This window comes from Sinocyclocheilus anshuiensis, unplaced genomic scaffold (assembly GCF_001515605.1).
Source record: "Sinocyclocheilus anshuiensis isolate Anshui unplaced genomic scaffold, SAMN03320099.WGS_v1.1 scaffold1895, whole genome shotgun sequence".
NCBI classification, from domain to species: Eukaryota; Metazoa; Chordata; class Actinopteri; order Cypriniformes; family Cyprinidae; genus Sinocyclocheilus; species Sinocyclocheilus anshuiensis.
Window position 1 is genome coordinate 120,962 of NW_015549974.1, and position 24,765 is coordinate 145,726.

Sequence of the window (24,765 nt, forward strand, 5' to 3'; positions counted from 1 at the left end):
AGCCCAATTCCGCGGGAAAACCGCGGACTTGGCAACACTGGAAGAGGATAGCTTTCGGACAGCGCATGAAGAACCGGGTTGACCGGGTACTCGGTACCACCGGTACTTAAGAAAACCTGGTACCGTAACGTTTTCATTTTTTTAGTACCGACTTGGTACCGAAATACCGGGTCTTTTGACAACACTAGTTACAGGTTTAATATCTTATAGCATCTTCATCTCTTACCATAATTTTGTTCCCCAGGATGGAAGAGCCTCATACACTAAAAATAATCCTTTGTGATTGGATGGCTAATTTGAAGTGTCAATTATTCTTATGCAAATGCATATGTTCTTTCTCACATTTCAAAAGAGGCTGAGCACAGATGGCTACCCACACATCATGCCACGCAAGGCAAAGCAGCCGGCCAGACAATAAGAGCTTGTATAATGTGATGATGGTGTCTGCATGTCTGTCTTCCCTTATGCTGGTGGATGCTCTTAATGATAGCAATGCTTTGCTATAGTAAAGATGTAAACTAGCTCTTGTTTACCACCATGGAATGATAACCTTCACTATGAATCAGCTGATATGGATATATTCATGATTAATTATCAGTAGAAGTCTAAGAAAATAAAAACACAAAGAGGATATTGTAGATTAAAGTAGCATTAATATAGAGCTACATACTTTAGAGTTTGCATTCTATGGATGGCAGTATTAAAACTGCATTGCCCATATGCATTATTTTAGCATACACTGACAAATGTGGGCAGCAAAAAGGAGAAGAAAAAGGAAAGTCAAACAGAAAGAAAGAGACAGTAAGGAACAAGAGGCTGCTCTCTCAGCGTGACCTGAACAAGCCACTAAAATGTGATTTCTGACAGTTTGCTAGCACTCAGGCTGAGAGACAGCGGCCTCTATGCTTTCACGCTAAAGTCGGCTGATAGACACACCTGCTGCGAAACCAAGCAACACCCAGACAAATATGTGGATAGGCTTCAACAAACTAGCATGGTAATAATCACCTTAAGTGCTGCAGAGACAACTTAGTCATGTGGAAAAATTAGCTAACGTTTTAAATGCAATTCATACCGAACCACGTTTTCTTTTTTCCCCAAAAGGAGAAGATACAGGAAGGTACTGCACAACAAAAAACAATGTTCCTTGAACTTCTCAGCTGATCCATGGGTTAACAAAAAAGGAAAAGAAAAGACGACGGCAAAGAAAACTTTTCAGAAGAGTGGATCAAACAACCAGCTCTGGCGTCTTGTTACAGCACAACAATGGAGTCATTGAAGCCAAGACTGAACATGGCAACCGGGTCCACAGGTTCCGATTGTCTCACAAAGGGTCAAGAGGGAGAGGAGAAGCTGAGTGTTGAGATATTTTAGAGGATAATGGTGCTCCAGAAATGAGACGGTGTCAGTTTGCCAAGTTTGTTTAGACTTATCTACCTCAGAGGCTAAAGTTGTTAAACCTGGACGGCTAAAGAAATAAGGGAATTGTCCAGACCTTAATGCCTCATGTCCATGTGGATAATGGATCGGCTAACAAGATCCAAGAGTATGTAGAGTGTGAATAAAGTGATAAAGTGAAGATTGTGCACTGTTCCTGAATAATGTTAATTGGGGCATAAAAGTTGAACCCTTTCAACACCATAGCCTAATGCCACTTAGTAAGATACCCACCACACAAAGCCCTACCAAGACACTTGCTTACATAGTCACGGGCCTTCAGTTCTAATAATACACTAAAACAATTCACACATTCTGTAAATAATGAAAGAATGAGTTCTTATTATAGGCTGAATAGCATTCACCCTTCACCTCCACCAATAAAAACTCAACTGGAAGATGTTTTACTCAAAACAACTAGTCTATTGAATTGGACAGTCCCCTTGAATAAATATGAGCTTTATTAAAGGAAGCACTGTTAGCCTGTGTGGATAAAAAGAACAGTCCGACAAATCTGATTAGAAGAAATTCTGTCAATAACAAAAGCAAATTTTGCAAATAACACATTTTGGTCTTTTGTCAGGTCCCTCAAGTCCCTGTAGCTCAAATGATGCTAGCAACCTCAAGGTCAGGGTTTTGGTTCACATGAAATGTTGGATAATTTGAACATCTTAAATGAATAAATTTGATTTTTTAATTTTTTAAATCAACAGTTTACAGAAAGTTGCTAAGTTGTCATCAGAAAAGGTTTGGCACTATTTAGACTCTGCTATTCAAAGAAATTAAAATGTTACTTGGAGAAATTGGCATGATTAGAAAGTCCAAATTCCATACATATTCAACTAAACTCACAAATAACTGAGTATCAAGTGTATAATCATAATTGTGTCTTCATTTGAACCCGTTGCTGCAACACTGTCAACTACACATTGGAAGTAAAATAGTCCACTTGTCTCCTCCTTAGAAACAAGTGGAAGTAATGAACAGATGTAAAGGAAAAAAAAATGTTTCTTAATGTCTCTGAAAGACTGTTTAAAGTATACCGGTTCCCCAAATGACCAAATCCAATGAAAGAAACTCTAAAACTAATCCTATATCCGCAGTGAAGGTTTACTTCCAGCAGGATTCTGAAATCCTCCAGTACAAAATGGTGGCTCACTTCACACCAAAAGCTAAGTTCATACAAGCAACCATGATACTGTCACAAACACTGTCACTGTGAGGGTGGACATGCCTATTCACACAGCTCACACTAGTCTCTCCATGTGCCAGTGTTTTTCTTTTTCACCTATCTCCCCCCAAAAAGTGTGTGTGTGTGTGTGTCATACACATCAAAACGGTAAGGTGAATCATTTTGAGCTGGCGGTGCAGTTGGCCACAGAATGAATAAACATCCATGTCAGGAGAAACTGATACACTCCCCTTTTCAAGCAGACGGGCCTCTCGTGGGAAATCCAGCACTAACACAATGGATAGAGACGGCCTTTTGTTGAGTCTCTCAGCTATGGGCTACTTCTTCTCTCAGGTCTGTAGCCTGAACAGACCACTCCCCTCAGTTCCTATTCCCCCTCTCGCACACAATTAACTTTTACCTTTTTTATGCTTATCCATACTAGAATGTGTTTCTTTGTTACTTCAGAAGGTTGGAAATCAAATCAGCAATGATTAAAATGAACAATATGAGTATGCTGGTCCTCAACTTGGGATGCTGGGATGTTGGTGTACCTACCAGGCTTAAAAACAGCTAGTTTAAATACCCACAGTAGACTGACAATTCTATACTAAATAAAATAGTTAATGACCTCATGGTGAGGATTTTTAATTCTGGCTCTAAATCCTCTGAATAGTCTAACACCATGATGTTCATCCAAAACAAACTGTCAAGGAAGAGCTCCCTGCAGGTCAAACTGAGGGGATTTACATGAAGTTTGTAATATAATAATATATATAATATACAATAGCAAAACCCAATTAAACAAAGCTGCAATATTCTATGCTATGTTGACCGCAGTGATGTGACAATAGCTTGTAAGTGTTACTCCACACTGAAATCTAGATCTGTAAATCTTGAGCTACGTTTACACTTTTCCAGTCTTGCTTGAAGAGACGTTTTCTCTCACTTCCCATCATCTATCATTCCTTTGCTCTTTTCTTTGTTTTCAGCTCCCATTTGGGTCTCAATAAAGTTGTTATGCATGACAGTGTGTGGAGCAGAATAGGTACTGGCCGAGCCTGCTGTTGTGGCTGCAAAGTGGGCCCATTCTCTTCGGCCGGGCTCAGTTACGGGGCCTGGGCAGTGGGACAAGGACAACATTGCTGGGACATTCTCAAACTGATGGAAACAAAACGATTCAAACCACAGTGAGTCTTGGACCCCCTTGTCGAGGACATCTTGAAGAACAGGCCAACTAAGGGAACTAAGTAGCCTATCTCTCCTCACAGCTGAATGGCTGTGTCACAGCTTGATTCTGTTGGTAACTAAAACGTTTTGGTGACCACTGACTTCCATTGTACTGACAATAAAATAACATTAACGTTAAGGGTTGGCGATACAGCCTCAAAATTATATCACAATATTTCAAGAATATTTGCGATAACGATATTTATGACTATATATAAAAAAAAAACATGGAACGTTTTATTGGTGATTGCAGCTGGCAGGCAGCAGCATTTATTAGTGCAAACAAAATGAAGGGCATTTTCCATCCTTTTCCAATGAGCTACTGTCATCGATGACAGACTACCTAATTCGAAGTGTAAATCTACTGTCATAAGGTGGCAGCAGTAGCTGTGTGTTCGACTTGAAGCAGACCAATCGGTGTATGACGTCAAAATACCGCGAGAGTGACTTACCCCTTATTTACACTGTACGCGTCTGCAACGCGTTACGGCTCCGACGTGGCCACTCTAGTCAATGCTTGTGTTTACACCAGCGGAGCCGCGGCACGTTTCAGAAGCGGCTCTCCGCGTTGTTTCACTAAAGATATGCACCTCGCCTATTTTTGAAGGTAAGAGTATGCACTCAAATATGCTCTAGTACCGCTCTCGCGATACTTTGATGTCATACACCGATCAGTCTGCGCAGCGCTGCTTCAAGTCGAACACACCTTTTGGGCTTGCGGTGTTGTTGTGCGCGCTAGGGAACGTATATCCGCCATACGTCATCGCGTCGCTATATCATTGATATCGCGATATGACACTTTTTTTTATCATGTAAAAATTTATACCGGTATTATCGTGGACTGTATGATATGGCACACCCCTAATTGACATATGTCTTATGTTCCACAGATGAAAGAAAGCCATACAGTTTTTTGGTGAACTATGAATTTCAGTACTGCCCATCAAAATGTTAACATCATAAAAATTCACTGAATATACAATGGGGATCCAAAAGTAAGAGATAATTAAAAGAAAAATCTGAGTCTAATTCAAACCTGGAAATAAAGAGAAAGCAAAGTCAAATTTTAAACGAATAAACTGTCTATTTCAGAATCTGTACTATTTCTTGGCCACTAATCAAATAAATACATGTTACAAGCTTTTTCACAGATGGCCAAATCTTCTTGGTTCTATTGAAGCTCAAGATGCTCTTTGGATCATTCTCAAATCATGCTGGAGAACATGTTTGCTCTTTGGATCATGCTCAAATCATCAGGTTTGACACAAACTTAAGGGAGATCATGAATCTCGAGTGCTGCTATCCCTTACCAAAAATTAGTATACTTCAAGTTTATTTTATTAAGTATACTTAAGTAAAGTTCAAGTATATTTTTAAGTATACTTTATGTAGTAAGAATACAAATATCAGTGTACTAGTAGTATACTTGTAAGTGTACTATTTCAATACTCCTTGGGACTAAATTGGCCCACTTTCTAGTATATAAAAGTATACTTTTAAGTATACTTTAAGTATAACAGTAGTAGTACATAAAAAGTAGACTAAAAGTATACTTTCCTATTTTTTAAGTTTAAGTATACTAATAGCACACTTGAATAAACTTCTTTTCCTTAAGGGATCATTTAAGCAAAAGTTTTTTTTTTTGTGTGTGTAAGCATGTTACAGATTTTGGACTGCTGCACTCACAGCATCTCACACATGACACTGCATTATAAAAACACAAAACTCAAGTAAAAAGTTAAACTTAAAAAGGAAAAAAAAAAAAAAAAAAGGAAAAAAAAACTAAACGCATCTCTAGATTTTTGTTTTACTACCCTCTCTCGTATTTTGTGTGAATGGCCCCTAAGACATTCTCAAACTCACAAAATATTTTATACCAGTATAATTTGTAATGAATGAACGAACAAACAAACCTTTCCATACACATTTTAATCACACCAGGCCCAGTAGACTCAGTAAACCCCCCGGTGTCTTGGAGCAGACAGATAACCAGGCATATAAGAAAGTGCTTACGTGGGGTCCTGAAATCAGGGGACCATATGTGCAAACGTTCTGTATCATTATGCTGTGCGGCGGTGCACAGGGACACCACCATAACTTAGTTTGTCGTCCATACAAAGTTTGGGCCAAGCTTGGATGGATTCATTAGACGGCCTTTCTTTGGAGCCAATGAAGCTCAAAAGACCTCCAACAAAGAAGCTAATCACAGACTCTCTCCTCAGCTTTGGCCAGAGTCTTTCTTTTCACTAGGTCTTAGATCATTTCTCACAGCTAGCCGGCCAGCTAGCTCCAAGCTTGTCTGGACAGACAAACAAAGCTGTGGGATATTTATTCTCTTTGTATATGTACAGCTGTTGCTTCTATAGGACGAGTGAGCATGACATGTGAATGTGCCCACACATGCACATACATACACACAGAGCTGCTACTTTTGTTGGTTTTGTGTCGCACACAAACAGACCCGTGCTTGTGGGGGTGCCGATGACTTCTGTTGGTAGAGGTGTGCTAATGTGTATGTTTGCATATGTGTGTGAGTAATATGTGTGAGGGCAAAACAGACAATGCAACATCAGGCCTCTATTCTAGCATTGACCTTGAACCCCAGTAGCCTTCATTCCCATGGTTGCTGTGTGAGTCGTTATGCATTGTGTTGCCTTGTCCCTGCCCTCTTTCAATTAAACGACAAGCCTCCATCCCTGCAATACAACACTCTCCTCTCTCTTATGGGTGTAAAACACTGTGTTATGTGCCCTGCTATGTGCTATTATTCATATTCATACTCTTTAAAAAGCAAAGATTGCAAAACGGTTTTGCAGCCAGATGCCAGTGTAGAACAGAAGTAGTTCTATTGCTCCTTAGAGAACCATTTGTGTACTGGTGCTTCAAAGATACTAAAAAACGTATCTATTCTAACAGATAAGCTGATGTGAAGAACCTATATATGTAATATTAAAAATATCAGAATATTCGACTGTTCTTTATAATAAATGTCTCTTTTGATGAAGCTAAGTTACTGCAACAAATATGAAGGTAAGGATAAAAAGAAACAATAGAACCTGCAAAAGTAAGCTAGTGGGAACTGCATTTTACATATTTTTTTCTGTTACAATTATTATAGTAATTTATTATATACACTACGTTCAAAAGTTTGGGGTTAGAAAGGCTTTTGAATGTTTTCGAAAGTCTGTTATTTTAAATCTGTTATTAATTTAAAATAACTGTTTTCTACACTGAACAAAATTATAAACGCAACACTTTTGTTTTTGCCCCCATTTTTCATGAGCTGAAGTCAAAGATCTAAGACTTTTTCTATGTACACAAAAGGCCTATTTCTCTCAAATATTGTTCACAAATCCTAATCAGCATCTTGATATGCCACACCTGTTAGGTGGATGGATAATCTCAGCAAAGGAGAAGTGCTCACTAACACAGATCTAAACAGATTTGTGAACAATATTTGAGAGAAATAGGCCTTTTGTGTACATAGAAAAAGTCTTAGATCTTTGAGTTCAGCTCATGAAAAATGGGGGCAAAAACAAAAGTGTTGCGTTTATAATTTTGTTCAGTGTATTTTATTATATTTTAAAATGTAACTTATTCCTGTGATGGCAAAGCCACATTTTCAGTTACATGACTCTTCAGAAATCATTATGCTGATTTGATGCTCAAGTAACATTTCTTATTATTATCGAATTTTGAAAACAGTTAAAGGGGTCATATGATGCGATTTCATTTTTTCCTTTCTCTTTGGAGTGTTACAAGCTCTTGGTGCATAAAGAAGATCTGTAAATTTGCAAAGACTAAAGTCTCAAATCCAAAGAGATATTCTTTATAAAAGTTAAGAGTCAGCCACACCCCCCTAAAATGGCTCGTTCGAACACGCCCCCACATATCTACGTTACTATGTGAGAAGATTTGCATAACGCCGCCCAAATGTTCACGCAAAGAAAGAAGGCGTAACTTTTGAGTATTTTCATATTTCACAGTTGCTTATATTAAATGCCTAATATTTTTTGCAATTCATGACATTTCAAATTCTGTTTATTATTCTTTTAAAACAACAGCATTTATTTATTTTTGTGACAATGTCTCTGTCACTTTTGATAAATTTAATGCATCCTTACTAAATAAAAGATTTAATTTCTTAGAAAAAGTCTTGTTGCACTTTTGAACGGTAGTGTGTAGCCTTAAACCATACATTATACATTGCATTTCTTTACAGTTACCAGCCACCGGCAAGTGTTCTATTTACGTGCTAAAGTCAATTTATACTTGTATTTGGCACTTAGTGGCTTATTATTGCCACCATAATATAGCCACCAGCTATTATTAGATTTGGACTATTAGAAGTATTGCAACATGCCCTGTGAATGAGAGATAGTTGCTAATGTATTTGTCTTATTTTTTTGTAAAAGCGCATTTGAGTGTTGCATTGAAGCAATGCAAGAGATCTCATATTTTATCACAGCACATGCCATTTTCTCAAATAACAACCACCGAGATGAAACGAAAAGAGGGAAAAGTGCACTGACACGGGGTATTCCTCAGTTGCAGAGAGGGGCTGCACGCACCCCCCGCCCTTTCACTTCTCAGCGGCACCCACAGAAGGCAGAAAGGCTTTCTGACATTGCCCTACATTCAGCTGACTGATCCCACACACAGTCTTCTGTCACAAATAATCATTACAGCCGCACCCGTGTGTCCGCACACACACACACACACATCCTCTTTCTCTCTCACTGTATTAAATATTGAAGATTTCAACTTTCAACTTGGAGCATGTTCAAGCACCCTCTCATCAAAACACAGACACACACACACACACACACACACACACACACAAAGCGTGTGCATTGCCCTAGCTGCAATACAAACCACCTCTATTAGAGTGTCAATCGTATTCAGATCTTTCCTTTCTTGCCGGTGCTGACTTTCAGAATATACGGAAGCCCTACATCCTCAGACGTGACTGTGCCCACGCCCATCCATCCATCCATCCATCCTCACACATTTATGTGCTTTCTTTCTTTCCGTATCCCTTTGTTCCTCTCTACACATCAAGGCGCCTTGCATTTCTGCCTAATGTTGGCTAATGCTTTCTAAAGAATACCACCTGAGCACTGCTGCCCGCTTCTGCTGTGAGTACCCATGTCACCGAGTCGTCATTAATTATTCCCTTGCTTACAACATGCTGTTGCCACGGTAATGTGCCATTAACGGAGAGCAAAGTGAACGGCAGTCTCTATGCAAATGAGGCTGCCACAAAGACCCTGGGCGCGGATTTGCAGATCGGAGGACACTGCGACGGACACACTCTGTATTAGAATTGACGATAATGTACCTGGGCTTCCTTTTAAAACACAACGGTTATGCCGAACAAGTGCAGGAAGGAGCAGAAGAGGAGGGTTCGGAGGAAGCACCTGGCACTTTAGAAAATACAGGGGTGTGTGTGTGTGGTATTTGATAGACATTTGAGGGACGAGTAGGCAGGGACCATCAGCTTAACAGCAGATGCCTCGGCGACAAATCCGCAAGTCTTCGATTTGGATATAACTCGCATGTGATGATTTGGAGAAAATAAAGAGGTTTGAAATGAAGGCCTTAAATTTAGAATATGTCCTTGTCGTCTTGACGAGTTTGCTGGGATTGCGGTGCCCACAGTAGTGGCGGACATAGTTGCGCGTGGCTTTAGATAAAAATCAGTGAATAATATTTGCCTGTGATGTCTCAAAACGAGAAGACGAGAAGTCTGTGAGAAGGGGAAAATGAGAAACGCAAAGATGAAGATTTGTGCCCCGCTGAACATTATGCCGTTTTGGAACGTAAACCCTGAGCCAATCAAACGCGATTTTCTTGAAGCATTTAGGGATGGCAGACCAAATCAGCAAGAAATCACAAGGCTGCATTACTCACACACTGAAATATTATAAATAAACAACACCACCATATTCACATTTAAGAAAAAAATAATAAAACAGCGCTGACAAATCTGTTAATTTTTTTGGTATTCATTTGTTCAGTGTGTGCAATATTTGACTGACATCACTATTGATGAGAGCAATAATAAGAATCATATTAATAATACGTTTTAATATTACTATATCGCCAAAAGTAAATGTACATTTTTGTTTTAAAACACATTTCAAACTTTAAATGCAATTATTACACAATTCTTAAAATATATTATTTAAGCTTTACAATTTTCATCGAAAAAGTCATCAGTTTCACAAATAATTTTACATCACAGTGATGAATTGACTGATGCCGCTCAATTAGAGATTCTAGACAGAAGTCATGGCAGGTTGCCGGAGAGGAAATGTCCCCTGCCTTTTGGATACAGATTGCAGCCATTATCAGGACAATTTCCCAGGTGGAGAAAAACATCAGAGGAGTCTGGGATAACGGTGAATAAGAATCACAGATGAGGATTTGTTTGTTGGGGTGGAGTGGTGGGATCTACAATTTTATATGCAATTGTCAATGTCTGCTGCAGACCTTTCTGCAACTTTTATTTTGTAAAAGCCATCACTGCCAGGAGCTGAAACGGGGCATTGGGTGTCTTCACAATTTCGAGGGCATTCTTGTGTGTTACTTCTAATATGTGACATGTGATTTAACAAATCCAAGGATGGTTAGGAAATTCCAGGTATCAGATATATTTGATATGAAGTAAATAGAGTAGAGAGAGGAAGAGAAAATAACATCAAAACAAGCTCTGAGAGGGTTTGATGACAGACAAATCTGTCTTTGTGTTTCTATACACTTCCTTTACACTAAGCTATGTTTTCACTAAGGTGTATTTACACTAAGGTATATTTTGTGCCTTTGACAATCATGTATGGACTTTCTACCTCTCTCTGTCTCACACACACACACACACACACACACACAAACAAGCTGACACACAATGGGAAAACCCTGTCACTTGCTGCTGAGAGTCCAATCAAGCATCTGAATGCAGTGACACATTCATTTTTTTATTAAATGGCATTTATTCATCAGGCAGAGAGAAATTTCACTCAAAGACCCCACGTTGCTCTGCCAGGGTCGGTCTGGCCCTGTTAATTGATTGCTTCTCACTAACAAGGATGTAAAGTCCTCCATTGTGCACCTCTTCCTCTATGCTAATGAAGTCCAAACACAACATGCTCTTTCTTTCCTTTCCTCTCCACGTTCCCCTTCCTCTCAGGTTTTGATGTGAAGATGCTATGACAGGCTTGCTCTCTTTCTCTCTCTGCAGCTGGCACGAAAGATGTGATAGGAGCCAGGACCAGTAAGCAGTAATGGGATCATGGGAGAGTGACTGCAAACACACACACATATCGCGCCTCCAAGTTTCCCCTCACACTGCCCCTAATGAGGGGTAAAGGGACAATATCATCATTGTTACCCCCGTGTTTGGGAACCTCAGGACCAAGAACAATAGCTGTTTACCCAAGCAGTAGCGAAAGTCCTCACTGTGCTCATTAATTAATCGGACGGCTCCTGATAGCGCTCTGTACACCCCACTCAAAACTACTTTTCACATTCAGCCATTAGAGATGAGGGACTCTCGGTTCTGCTTCCTGTCTCTTTCATTTGGTTTTACAGCATCTATCTTCTATACCTATTTGTAGCACGATCACACACATCCACTCACACACACACAGACTCCTCACATATCTGTACCATTTTTGCCTTAGTAAGCACACTCATTCCCTTGTTTTTTATTTGTTTCATCATTAAAATGCAAAGGCTGTTGAGGCAGTGATACAAATAAGGAAAATAAAAATAAATCAACAGTAACAACAACAATAATAATAGTTTGTGTATAATAAAGTAATAAAATAATATAATAGTGGTATAATAAAATAATATATTTTTTATTATTATTACTATTATTAGTATTACTAAGGTTATTAATGCCAATTTTGTTATTAAATAAAATATTATGAATTTGTAGGGTCATAAAATAACAACATCTGTATACTGAAATTGGATTCATAGCAGTTAAATGGCATTACGAAAAGGTGTGGAGGTCCCACCTTACCGTCTTACCGTCATTGGTGAAGTCACCCTCCCGTTTGCCATCATATATCTCTCTCACACCGCTACCCAATCCACTACAAGCGATATGCAAAGCGCCATCATGAATATGTGCAATTAGGCAGGGCTGGAGAGATTTTTCCGACTTATGGGATGTGACATTTGTAGGGCAGAAACACAGATCAGCATAAGCGAGAGTGACAAATGCCTAATCCCTTCCTCCACATTTCAACATTTTTCAGGTCTATCAGAATACATTCTTGAATACACACACCTACGCTGCATATTCGCGCATTTGAATTCCCCGATCAACACGCCTCGGCCGTGGCCATACGGTATCATGGATACGAACAACATCACCGAGAGCAAGAACAAGAGGAGACTTTAATGGATCATGAAGATTTGCCAGAGTGCTTGTGCTCTGTACATCAAGGCCGTTCTGTATGGAAATCACACAATTTTGAAATGGTTTGTGTGACAGAGTGAGTCTCAAGGATAATCAGTTTGTGAGGAATAGAGAGGGAAAAATCATATACAATGCATATACAGTTATATTCACACGTCACACAGAAAAAAGCAAAATGATAGACACAAAATCCCACACTAATAACCATCCTTGGAGCCTTTTACCTAAAACCATGTGGATCCAGTGAAAATGGATTGTGTTCACTATACTTTTGCTTGTCAAATCACTGGCAATCCTCACTATTCATCACACACCTACTTCAGTTGAATATAAAGACTACAACTAGTCATTTTACATGAAAACATTTGAAAACATAAGTTTTCTATTTTATTTCCCAAAGTAAGCAATATATTTCCAGGAAATTACAGTTCGCTGCAGTGCACTTAAATAAATATATATTAAGAAATGGTGACATATGACTACATACATATGCGCTATATATACTGTACATATATCTCAATCACACACACACACACACTCTCAGGCAGACTAGTTTTATTTAGATGTAGGAGTTTAATTTTGCTGAGAGATGTCTGTGAACCCTACGGTTCAGGTCTGAATCCTCTTGGAAAATCATCAACCCATAATCCTTCACAATGTGTCGCATTCAAACGAAGTGCTGGAACTTCCACTAACGCAGTGTAGCAGCGACGGCTAATTTACACACACACACACACACACACACACACACACACACACACACACACACACACACACACACAAAGAAACAGAAATTGTTCGCTTGCACAATACGCAGGCATACCCCCCACGCACATACTGTATATAGTAACAAAATTTGAGCGAAACACACACACACACCTGCATGTAACGTGGCACATTGCATGAGCTCCTCCTTGCAAACCTCTTCCCCCACAAGCTACCACACACACATCATGTCACACACATGGTGCATGGCGAGGCGTCGCTCACACCACCCAGGAAATTAACTTGACATTTTATGGCGACCACAGAGGAAAAAATATGGAAGGAAAGAAAGAAAAAAACAAAGCGTAACAAAGGCACAGATAACATAAACCCTCTCCCGAGCCCCGCCATCATATTCACAAGGATTTTCACCGATCTGCAATGCAGACGGCACGGGGTGGCCACAAAAAATGAGCTTTTCCGTCCTCGCGCGCCTTCCTCTGGAGACGACGGCTGTCTCTCTCTCACTCTTTTTCTCCCTCGACAAATGCGTCCTGTCTATTTTCATATCCAATTCAGTTGGTCCCATTGGTGCGGTTCTGCCTGATGTGAGGTTAGCAAAATGAAATAAATAGAAACGGGGCAATCTCACCTCAGTCTAAGCTCCCAATTAAAATGATACAGCCGCCCATGTCAGAGAACGAGAGCGTATTGAAATGGGGAAGGAGAGTTGCTTTGTGGCTGCTTGTATTTATTTTTTTGTGTATGCGTGTGCATGATGGACGGAGCCATACTGTCATTGCGACTCTTCCTGCACACAGACACACAGTCTTCTTTTCCAATTCTTAGACACAACCTAGCACAATATATCTTTGTTAAACCACAGCTATAGTGCAAAATAACTAAATATTACAAAAGCATTTTGGCTATGTTAAAAAAATCAGTGTTTATTTGCGTCCTCGCACATGACATATGTGAAAGTGTGTTTCTAAGATGTGCAACGGTTTGAAGCTGTTGGGCCAGCGCTCGCTGTCATAACCTCAAAGAAAAGATTCAAACACACCCGTGCATAAAGAGTCTAAATTAATGTATCTCAGGATGCTGAGTGCATGAGCACACACACACACACACACACACACACACACACACACACACACACACACACACACATCGCCATATTGTGTCTGAGGAGAGGCCCAGACGTGTGTGTGCCACAGACTAACGCAGTATTGAGTCTCCTGTCTGGGGATGGGCATTATTTTAACGGTCTTTCATGTGCCGGTGCACACAAATCACTGATCTTTTCGGAAATGGAAGAAGTGGTAAACACATGCATACAGACAACCACACCCAATCACACACATTTAGAAATTGTATTCATGCTCTACACATGCCTTGCAAATTATGCCCAGGCTAGGTTGTCGCACGTCTAAAGAAAAGCACACACAAAAGTGTGCATGCGATCCAAAAATGGAGTAGAAAAAAGAAAGAAAATAAATCAACATATTGAATTATATACTGTATCATTTTTTTATGATATATTTTCTAAAGGTGCTCAGTGGCTAAACTAATATTACAGTCACGTGAGTGTTTACTTCATCAAGTCCCATTTTCAGGCTGTTAATGGGGAGGGGCTTTTATATTTGCAATATTTCTCTTTGGGAATAATGAAAAGCCAACAAGACACTTACTTATAAATGCCATATTCTGATAAAACTAAAGCACTGACCTCATTTTTTTTTTAACCCAAAATTTTATTAGGTTGAAAAAAATGTTTGAAATTCACTACCTAGATTTTAAGGGGAAGAAATTATTTACCTATTATTAATTTCTTGAATGAAATCTCTATACCTCTATTTTCAGCCTAGCAATAAATTGTCTTGGGTTTTGTTATTTAACACCTCTAAGTATTACACTTCTTATTTCATTTATATATTTTATATTTAAATAGATCTTTCTGAAAATGCAACAGTGATATTATATCACTTCTAAAGCATTGTGGTGAAAAAAAGACTATGATACACAGTCAAAAATGTCAAAGGAAGTGATAAAGAAGGCAGCAATGAGCAAAACGTATGTAGATTGTATAATAAGAGGTCGTAGGATGTATGCAAAGGTTTTAAATTAATATGCATGACTTTTTGATGTCTTTTAATCTCAAATCCGACATTCCACTGGAATTTTTAAAACAATGTACCCCGAGAATATATATATGTAAACGTTCAGTGTATTTGCAGTGAACCTCCACTACAGTCTCTCCTCTGCTTTCCCTCTCAACTCCTCCCCCTTGCTGCTTGAAATCTGCATACATTTGCATTGCATTACCATGCGCATATTCTTTGTTCTGAGAAGGAAAGGATGATGCGGTTTACAACCACATTGCACGTCGCTGTTATGCGCTCCACTTGAAGATGCTTGGATATTTAATGAATACAAAAATGCTTAATCATCTGTAGTTGTGCATGGCTAACTAGCTTTTTGAAAATTAGACAAAAATAGAAAATCATTAAAAGACTGGTTATATAAGAGACTTTTTGTAGGAGGTAGGGATTGTTCAGTGAATCAAATTGCTTCTCAAATTTAAAATATTTATGTTATTAATAAGACCTAAATCATGCAGTGACATGCATGAATGTATATTTTTACATGCTATATCTTGTTTTGTTATATTGAAATGCGCTTGAACAGTGCCCAATACAGATTTAATTTTACGACACCATATGCATTCAAACATGTCACATAAAACACAGCGATACAGGACGTTTGATACACAGCAGAAGCATGGGCTGGCATGCTGTAAACTGACATCTATTGTCCTCGTGGGCTCTTCCCTTTTTGCCACGGCCAACTGTAATCATGCAAACGCAGGCGCCAGACTTCATTTGTTCCTCAGGGCCAACACTAATCACACCACAGCAAGGCACAAGAGAGGAGGGGCCACAGAGTATGCATAAAACAGCCGGGCATTGCCTGTGTGCTGCTGATATTCAGGTATAGTGTACTGATAGCATGCATGCTAGCACTAACTGCTATTTTTTTCTAGTGTTTTTTTTTTTCTTATATTTGCAAACTTTGCTAGTCAGCTTTCCAAGTATGCACATTCAGAGTTTATAAAGTAAAATTAAAAATTAAAATATGTCCTGGCTGGGTGTGACTACATATTATAATGTAATGAAAAAGAATATAAAGAACTTAAAAAGGATGGGAAAGAACTTAAAGGGGTCATATGATGCTGCTAAAAATAACATTATTTTGTGTATTTGGTGTAATGAAATGTGTTTATGCGGTTTAAGGTTCAAAAAACACATTATTTTCCACATACCGTGCATTATTGTTTCTCCTCTATGCCCCGCCTTTCTGAAACGCGTCGGTTTTTACAAAGCTCATCGTTTTGAAAAGCGAGGTGTGCTGTGATTGGCCAGCTATCCAGTGCATTGTGATTGGCCGAATACCTCAAGCGTGTGACGGAAATGTTATGCCCCTTACCATACTGTGATTCTGTGTCCCGGAGCGACGAGACAAAAACATTAAAATCTATTATAAACTAGGCATTTGTTGCATTCAGTGGGGACATAATTACGGATTATAATGACTTATACTGTCTTTTTACGCGTTGCCTGTGCATCTGAAAAAGTAAGACAATAGTACCCAAATATAGTTTATGTGCTTATGAAACACTGTCTGATTTAAATCTGAATCAAGACTTTTGTTTTGAGACCAGCATGCTTTGTTGCAACTACATAAATCTATCAGAAAAAATAACACCAAAAATTGTACAAATATATTTATGGGCTACGTTTTGTGTTGCTTTTTACATTTGGATTAATCTGAGAACTCACCTCATGTTGGATTATCATTTGATAACACTGATGCCAGTTTCCTCCTGCTCACTTCCAGTGGGTAAAGTAATGGTCACATTTTTTTCAGCCCTGCAACACAAAAGAAAAAATAACATTGACTAATTTGCTGAATCTGTTTTACAGTCCGATTCAAGTGAATATCCACCTGTGTTTATCACATAAATGAAGTAATAATGTGCCATAAATGATTTAATACTTTCATGAATTGGCATATGTATGTAGGTACAGGTACACTTAATATTTTTATGTGCAAACTCTGTCTGTGAATTTTAATTTGAACATATCCTAAACAGTTTGCTGAAAAAATGTCAAATTGGACACAAGAAAAAAAAAACACTCCGGAACATTATACAACTGAACAATATGCTGTGAAGTGTGTGTGTGTGTGTGTGTGTGAACATGAATCTCAGAGTAGTACTGTCATGTTGCTGTGTCTATGGCATATGCAAATGTGCATTCATTTAAATGAACACATATTTACTGCCTTCCATCTTTGCAGGATATCATCTCTGGATGTCCAGAAAGAGTTGCTGCAGCTGGTGTAACCAGCATTGCATTTACCTGGAGGGGGGTTCACCACTGGTGACTTTTCAGATGAAATGACTCTTTCTGTTTCAAACCATCCCTCTGTATGGGAGAATACTGGCAGAGGCTGCATGACTGTCACGTCAAAGTATGTCTCTGGCCAGCAGAGCCCGAGATCTCTGCAGCTATGCATTCCCTAGAGTCACACACACACACACACACACACACACACACACACACACACTGTGCTGCTCTGCTCTACTGTCGCACTGATCCAAAGCATAACATTGTATTTATCTTTCTACATATTTAGGCATAAATACACATACATTTTGTGTGTAAATAGCTCTGTGGTTTGCAGATGTTGACAGCTTAACAGGAAGCTTTGGATGGTTTCTTGATTTGTTCAGCAAGAAGTAAACATGCAAAATAACACATCTGCTACACATACTGCCGGAGGCCAGCAGCTTTTCAAGCCAAATGTGTATATTTTTATACCATTAGCTGTAAGCTTAATCAAATTGTATATGTATTTTTGTGCATATTCCTATAGCCTAAGAGATTATTGTTTTTCGGTATACTACAACACAATAAGGGAGACTCCTCTGAACCATATAGGTTTCAAAACAGCTTTTTTTGTACACGTGTGCATTCTGTGTTATCTACAGAAACTCTCAAAGAGTGGTGTAGGGCCATGTCCATATAAAGGTAGTCCTCTCCTGACACATGTCAGAGGCAGAGTGACAGCTGTCAGCTTTTATTAAGCCTCTGTGTCCGTATGGCTTGAGCTTTTGACTTAGTCACTGCTGCTATACAATGAATGCATCCTGCAATGCATTTTTACTTTCACATGGGCTAGTAATATCCTATTACATTATATTTTTACCTACAAGTAACGTAGTTTTTTTTTTTTGACTTTTTAATCCCCTCACTTTCATAAGCCCTTATAAGACTTATCATAACATTCACTCATAGCATTACAAAAAATAAAATACTTTTTGCACCACTCATGTCATAAGCTCTTACAAGACTTAAAATATGGTTATTATATCATTACAAATAAATAAAAATAAATAATTTGATCAAATACAATATCTCATGGTGCAATAACATTAATAGCTGAGTGTTGTTTTCTGAGTCAATCTTGACAGCTTTTGTGCTGAATGCAAAAGGCAGAAACAAAAGCAAATTCCAATGAAAAATATAAATTTATTTTCAAAAAAGCACATCATAATAATTTTTTTTTACAAAATACAGTGCAATAAAAGATTTAATCTCATTTGTGAGAATGTTCACCTCTTGGAACCTCAGATTAAAGTCACAATTGAATGCTTCCGTTTACAAAACATGCATATTGCTTTAAAATGATAGCATAATAGCACACCCTATGCAAAGACGTTACTGTGTATCCCACATCTTCTGAATATCACACAGTGATGTTATACATTCAGAAAAACCTTCACAGGTTTTAAGCGGACTGAATAAAGTGCCATAAGCGGAGCAGCTATGCTAAAAATCTACGAGTCTCCATGTGCTTGTATCACCTGCAGTACGGTGAAACCAAGGTCCATTTTTGCTCTTGATGTTGGCAGTGTTCAAGTCGTCCCCATCCCCCACCCCCTCTCCACACCCTCAGCATCTGCACTCACTGGATCCCTCTGCCAACACCTCAGTCCTGACAATCAGTGGCTACTGGACTATATGAAGGCCGACTGCTCTAGCATGGAGCCAGGTATGATTCCCCAGCTGACAGTCTGCATCACATCTGATGGCTGAGAAGCAAGAGCTCCCTCACACACATACACACACACACAGCTACAAACAAAAACACTTAGGAACGATCATGCATACAAGCGTTCACAAACGCAGCCCACACCATCTTACATACATACAACCACACCGGTGATTGGTTAAAAAACACCTATGGGGAATAACTCAGGATATTTTTGTGATTGCACAATGACAATCTAGTTGTTTAGACACCTGAAGTTAAGATTTTCATTTATCCGATCACAAGTGGACAATGCTAAACAGGTGTAAACTGGGTCTAAAACATTTTAATCTTGTCCACTTTTGACCACTTCCAGAGGAAGTCGAAATTTAACCAGATTGCTTATGTTGACGTTAATGTGGCCAAATACATTCAAAAACCCACAAAAGACCGCCTACTAACATAATATGCAATCACTGTGGGACGTGTTGTGAGAAAATGCGCTACATGATTACAACTCTGCTACATTGTACCAAAACACACTGATTGTGGTCGAAATTGTAGCTGCTGTCTTTATCCTTTTCATTTGTTTTGCATAACACAAGTTTTGTTCAGTAAATCCTACTCGTACACCACACTCTGCACTCCCACAAAGCTTATGTAGAGTGTGACGGAATAAGAGGGGAGTGTCTCGAGGAAATCCAAAAACAACCGGTCACAGGAGAGACATCTGAAATACATTTTAAGACCAGGTGGAAACAGTATGTCTCTTGGCTCACCACTTGTGAGCGGATCACTGAAAACGCATCTTAATACCAAGTGGAAACAGGGCCTTAGTGTATGATGCCACCCAATCAGATGAAGCCATGAGAGGAGGAGCACTGTGTTATGTAATAAAATGGATAGTTCTGGTCCTTGATTATGATTGCTTTGTAACTTATCTGCTAATTGCCAAGCTTAATCATCAAACACCATTTTGATATTAAAAAGAAAAAGATGTTTTCCCTGGTGATGACTTTGTTAACTATGTTACAGACGAACTGTATGGATTGACAGGTAACACTCTCTCTCTCTCTCACACACACACACACACACACACACACACACACACATAGCTGTAGCCTATACCTCACGGATCATGACCAGCTACAAACAAAAACACTTATGAACGATCATGCATACGAGCATTCACAAACACGGCCCAACACCTTCTTACACACATACAACCACGCTGGTGATTGGTTAAAAATACATCTCTGGGGAATAACTCAGGATATTTTTCGTGATTGTACAATAACATTTTTCGTTGATCACAAGTGGACGATGCTAAATAGAGGTGTAAACAGGGTCTAAAATGTTATAAACTTGTCCTCTTCCAGAGGTACTCAAGCCTTAACCGGATTGCTTTTGTAATGTAGATGTTGGAAATCCACAAAGAAATAGTCACAGGAGACACATTTGAAATGCATTTTAATACCAGGTGGAACAGTATGTGTCTTTGCTGACCACTTGTGATCGGATCACTGAAAACGCATCTTAATACCAGGTGAAAACAGGGCCTTTTCAATTTCAGTTGAACCAAAAAACATCAGTCCAGCTGGGGATAATGCTTTGTGTAGCCGTGTGGCACAAAACGACTGTGATTATGTGAATGATTGTTGCCTATTGTTTATATTGTTGTCCTTTTCATCTACGCCACCAACCTTTACCCTTTCTTATCTCCTTTCTCAACACGTTTAGTGCAGGAGATACTCTCGTTTCCTCCCATTAAACACTGACAGGCTGAGTCTAAAACATGCAGGAATTTAATTACATTCGGTCGGCTCTCATAGCGGCGGTCTGGTTGCGGGGAGGTTGAGGTGGAGGTAGGTTGCACACATCAGGTATAAGTGTATGTGTGTGTGTGTGTGTGTGTGTGTTGCAAGGAGGAGGGAGTTTTGCTGACACCTCTGTTGCCCACTTTCACGCTAATTAACACTTCTCAGATACCGGGTGACGGCAGTCTACATGACAGGCTCAAGAGGACATTTGCACAGACCTCTCTGAACAATCTGTTCAGATAAAGGTGTGCCCGATACTTGCGACAAACGTGTGTGCGGGAGTATAATCTATACACATGCACAAATACCTAACTGACAGCAACAAATGCACACACATGAAACGGATCTCCACCGATGCCACCTCATTATACCATCCCTGCTGGTCACCATCTGTAGAAAGTCATTCAGTAACTCTGTCCGAACCAGGATAACACAGGACCATGGCGGTGTGATTCATGTAACTGTCCGTTCTCCATGAGAATGCCTCACTGCCACTCTGTACTATAATATCATGTCTTTTTGATGCTTTCCTCCACACTGAATTCAAAGGAAGCCCATCACTCTATGACAGCCGATGTCAGTCCAGCTGATGGACGCATGTAGCACATTTCAACATGAGAATGTGTGTAAAATTAGCGCTCTGCTTGGCCTACTATTATTAGGATTTATCCTACCCTGGTGGATGGTTGATCACCATAAACAACCCTCTACATTGCGAGTAAATCACTCGCATATGCGACAAAATTTTACTCGCCGTCGCTTTGTTTCACAAACACGCAGCGAGAGAGGGAGAGAGAGAATTGACGCGCTACCTATGCACGCTACATGTAAACGATATTCTTTGTTGTATTTTGCTGTCAAATTAACGGAGTTCCTTTGGAATTCTTCCGCTTTTAAGAACTACCGCTTTCTCCGGTAGTGGGCGGAACTAATGCGCAAACGGCAATCTCATTGGCTGGCGCTCACCTATTATCGTCCCTGTTTTGATTTCAGCAAATCAGTTCGAGCGAAAGCACACAACCTGATTAATATTCATGAATCCAGTAGCTCATTAATCCTTGGTGCGTTTTATATTGTTCTTATTAGTAGAATTCATATCATTATTATCCTATCAGTATTTTTGTTAGATTTTCCCCAATTAAAATCTTTTTTTACAGAAACACTGAATGACCAAAAAAGCACCACCACCAGTCCGAAGTTCAGTTAAAATGACTAATATGCATTCATACATGGTTATCAAGTTTTAATTCTAATTACAAAAGTTCTATCATTAAATAATATTGATTATCATATTATAATGCTTGACTGACTGATGTTAAGAGTGTACTTTCAGATATTTATAAAACTGTGCCATTTTACAAACAAATATATATATATATTTATCAGTCTGGCGAGTAAACAAAAAAATGTACTAGCCAATGGCGATTCAATTGCCAAGGTGTCTGTAGAGGGCTGATAAATGAGAAGCTCTGTGTTCTCTGAGTAAACCTATATAAGCTTCTAATTACAGTTTTAGTATAAATTTGCAAGAGCAATGCGCATGCACCATCATGCGAGGCTTCTATATGTTTTTGTACATCTGTACACTCTTAAAAATAAAGGTGCTTCACGATGCCATAGAAGAACCTTTTTGTCTAAATGGTTCCATAAAGAACCTTTAACATCTGAAGAACCTTTCTGTTTCACAAAAGGTTCTTTGTGGCGAAAGAAGGTTCTTCAGATTATAAAAAGGTAAGAAAGAGATGGTTCTTTAAAGAACCTTTGACTGAATGGTTCTTTGTGGAACCAAAAATGGTTCTTCTATGGCATCGCTTGAAGAACCGTTTGAAGCACCTTTATTTTAAGAGTGTATGGGGGTGATATACAAGGAGGAGGTAAGCATTAAGAGTAATTTCTAGCACTCCTGCCTCGGCAGTGCCAAGAGGATGCGCAGAGATGAAAGGTAATGCAAATGGAAGTGTCATACAGTGAGTTCCATTCCAGACAGCCACCTTTGAAATAATTAAGACAGTGGAATGGAGTGGAGCCCGAGTGACTCCTTCTAAAGACAGCGAGCAACCAGACACAACACTGCTGCGCAAATGTTACGACAGCATTTCCATTTAAATGTTTGTTAAATTCGCCAAAAGTGTATTTTAATGTTAATTCGATGATCTCTGTCAAAGGGACATCATTTTAAATTAATTATGACCTTTTCACGATAATCGAGATGGTTATTAAATGTAATCACATTCAACACAATCACATTGAAACATGTCAAAACGCATTAAACGTACAAGAATCTGGCCTTCTTTTTAGCCTTAGCCAAGGGCCACAGTTCCATGTAGAGCAAATAAATATTCATCTAGAATTTTCTAATCGCACATGGCTAAAGATGAATACAAAGTGGGTGAAATGCAGAGGATTCCATGCTGTGTTGGAATATGGTGCATGTGTTGTGCCGGATAAGTACAAGGCTTGCCACAAGCAATTCGCATATGTAGCTGACAATAGTGGGGCGGGTTTATGCATGCAAATGGATTCCTTGACATGCACGTTGCCAGGGACGCCAGCTAATTTCATAATTGGTGAGCGTGATTATTCGAACGCGGTGGCGCCTTATTGGAACATGCGAGGTGGGCTTGTAATCAAGCGCGTGCCAGCGGACATTTTAGGTCTATCCTTTTCGCATGCTCACCACTGCTAAATTCTTTAAGATGGTGGCACCTTGAAGGAAATGCTACTGCGCTGACGGAGCCCAGCCCACCTCCTCCCTACCCAGAGTCTGCAATGCGATTCTAGGAAGATTGTGGGGCACCCTTCGCCTACCCCACCTGCATAATAAATTTTTAATTCCCACGTCTCTAATAAGCATATTAAGCTGAGAGTCTGGAGCTTCCGCATATATGCATGAGTCCGCATGCATTAAATTTGCATAGAATCGAGTGATTCAAATGTAAGTATGCGAACGTGCAGCACTTCACTGTGCAACATTACTGCCATGTATGACAAATGCTGCCTTTGGATTGTAACCCATGTTTTTTTTTTGAGACAAAAAAAGGAATCTCTACTTATTTTCTAAGAAATGAGTGGCACAACCCTAAGTACACTGATTTCACCTGATCAAATCATATCATGATCAAATTACTAATGGTTTTTCAGCAAACAAACTCGCTATATAGCCATATTTGAACTGCATTATTCACTCCTGAAAATTTTCAAAACAGGTTCCTTCAAACAGATTATTTAAAAATTGTTAAAACGTAAAAATGTACAGAAAAAATGGTTTTGTTGTAATTTATGAACAATGTAAGCTTTCAATTACATTTCTTTTGGAAATAATACCGTCAAGCTTCTCATTGGCATGACATGCATCATTTAAGCTCTTTCAAGTGATTTGAGTTTTGAGGGGTATTTGAGACACAGTAATTGATTTATTTATAGCTCTGAGAATTTGCATAATCTAAATTCAGCAGACAACAGACATGCTCAGTCACACCGCTGCGGTTAACGCCACTAACACATACGGTGTGGTACAACGCTGTTATTGCACAGATTGCTTATGACTTAGAGTAAAAACAATGTTATTCAATCTTGTATTTTATAACTGTCATTATCATGCAATGTAATATTACCGATTATATACACGGAGAAAAGATATAATATACTGTATAATACACAATGACAGATTTGAAATACAAAATCAACAGTAGCATTACACAATAAATCAAATCAATAGCCTAATTCAGGCATTTCAAAAAACTTACTGAACTGATTTTGAAGTGTTCAGGTCAAGATTGAACTACTAAATGCAGGACTGAACTGTGCCATTTTAACCATTGCAATTTGTGAGAATTTACACATGTTACTAAGGGTTGTATATCATATTAAAGGAC

At 39.0% G+C, this 24,765-nt stretch overlaps 1 long non-coding RNA gene across 3 annotated transcripts in view; it reads right to left on the reverse strand.

Moving 5' to 3' along the window:
* LOC107660971 (uncharacterized) overlaps positions 1–24,765 on the reverse strand; it is a 45,166-nt gene that overhangs the window by 7,397 nt on the left and 13,004 nt on the right. For all 3 annotated transcript variants that reach the window (XR_001631063.1, XR_001631064.1, XR_001631062.1), the window contains one exon: positions 16,814–16,903. This is a non-coding gene — a long non-coding RNA (uncharacterized LOC107660971). The remainder of the gene's footprint in view (positions 1–16,813; positions 16,904–24,765) is intronic.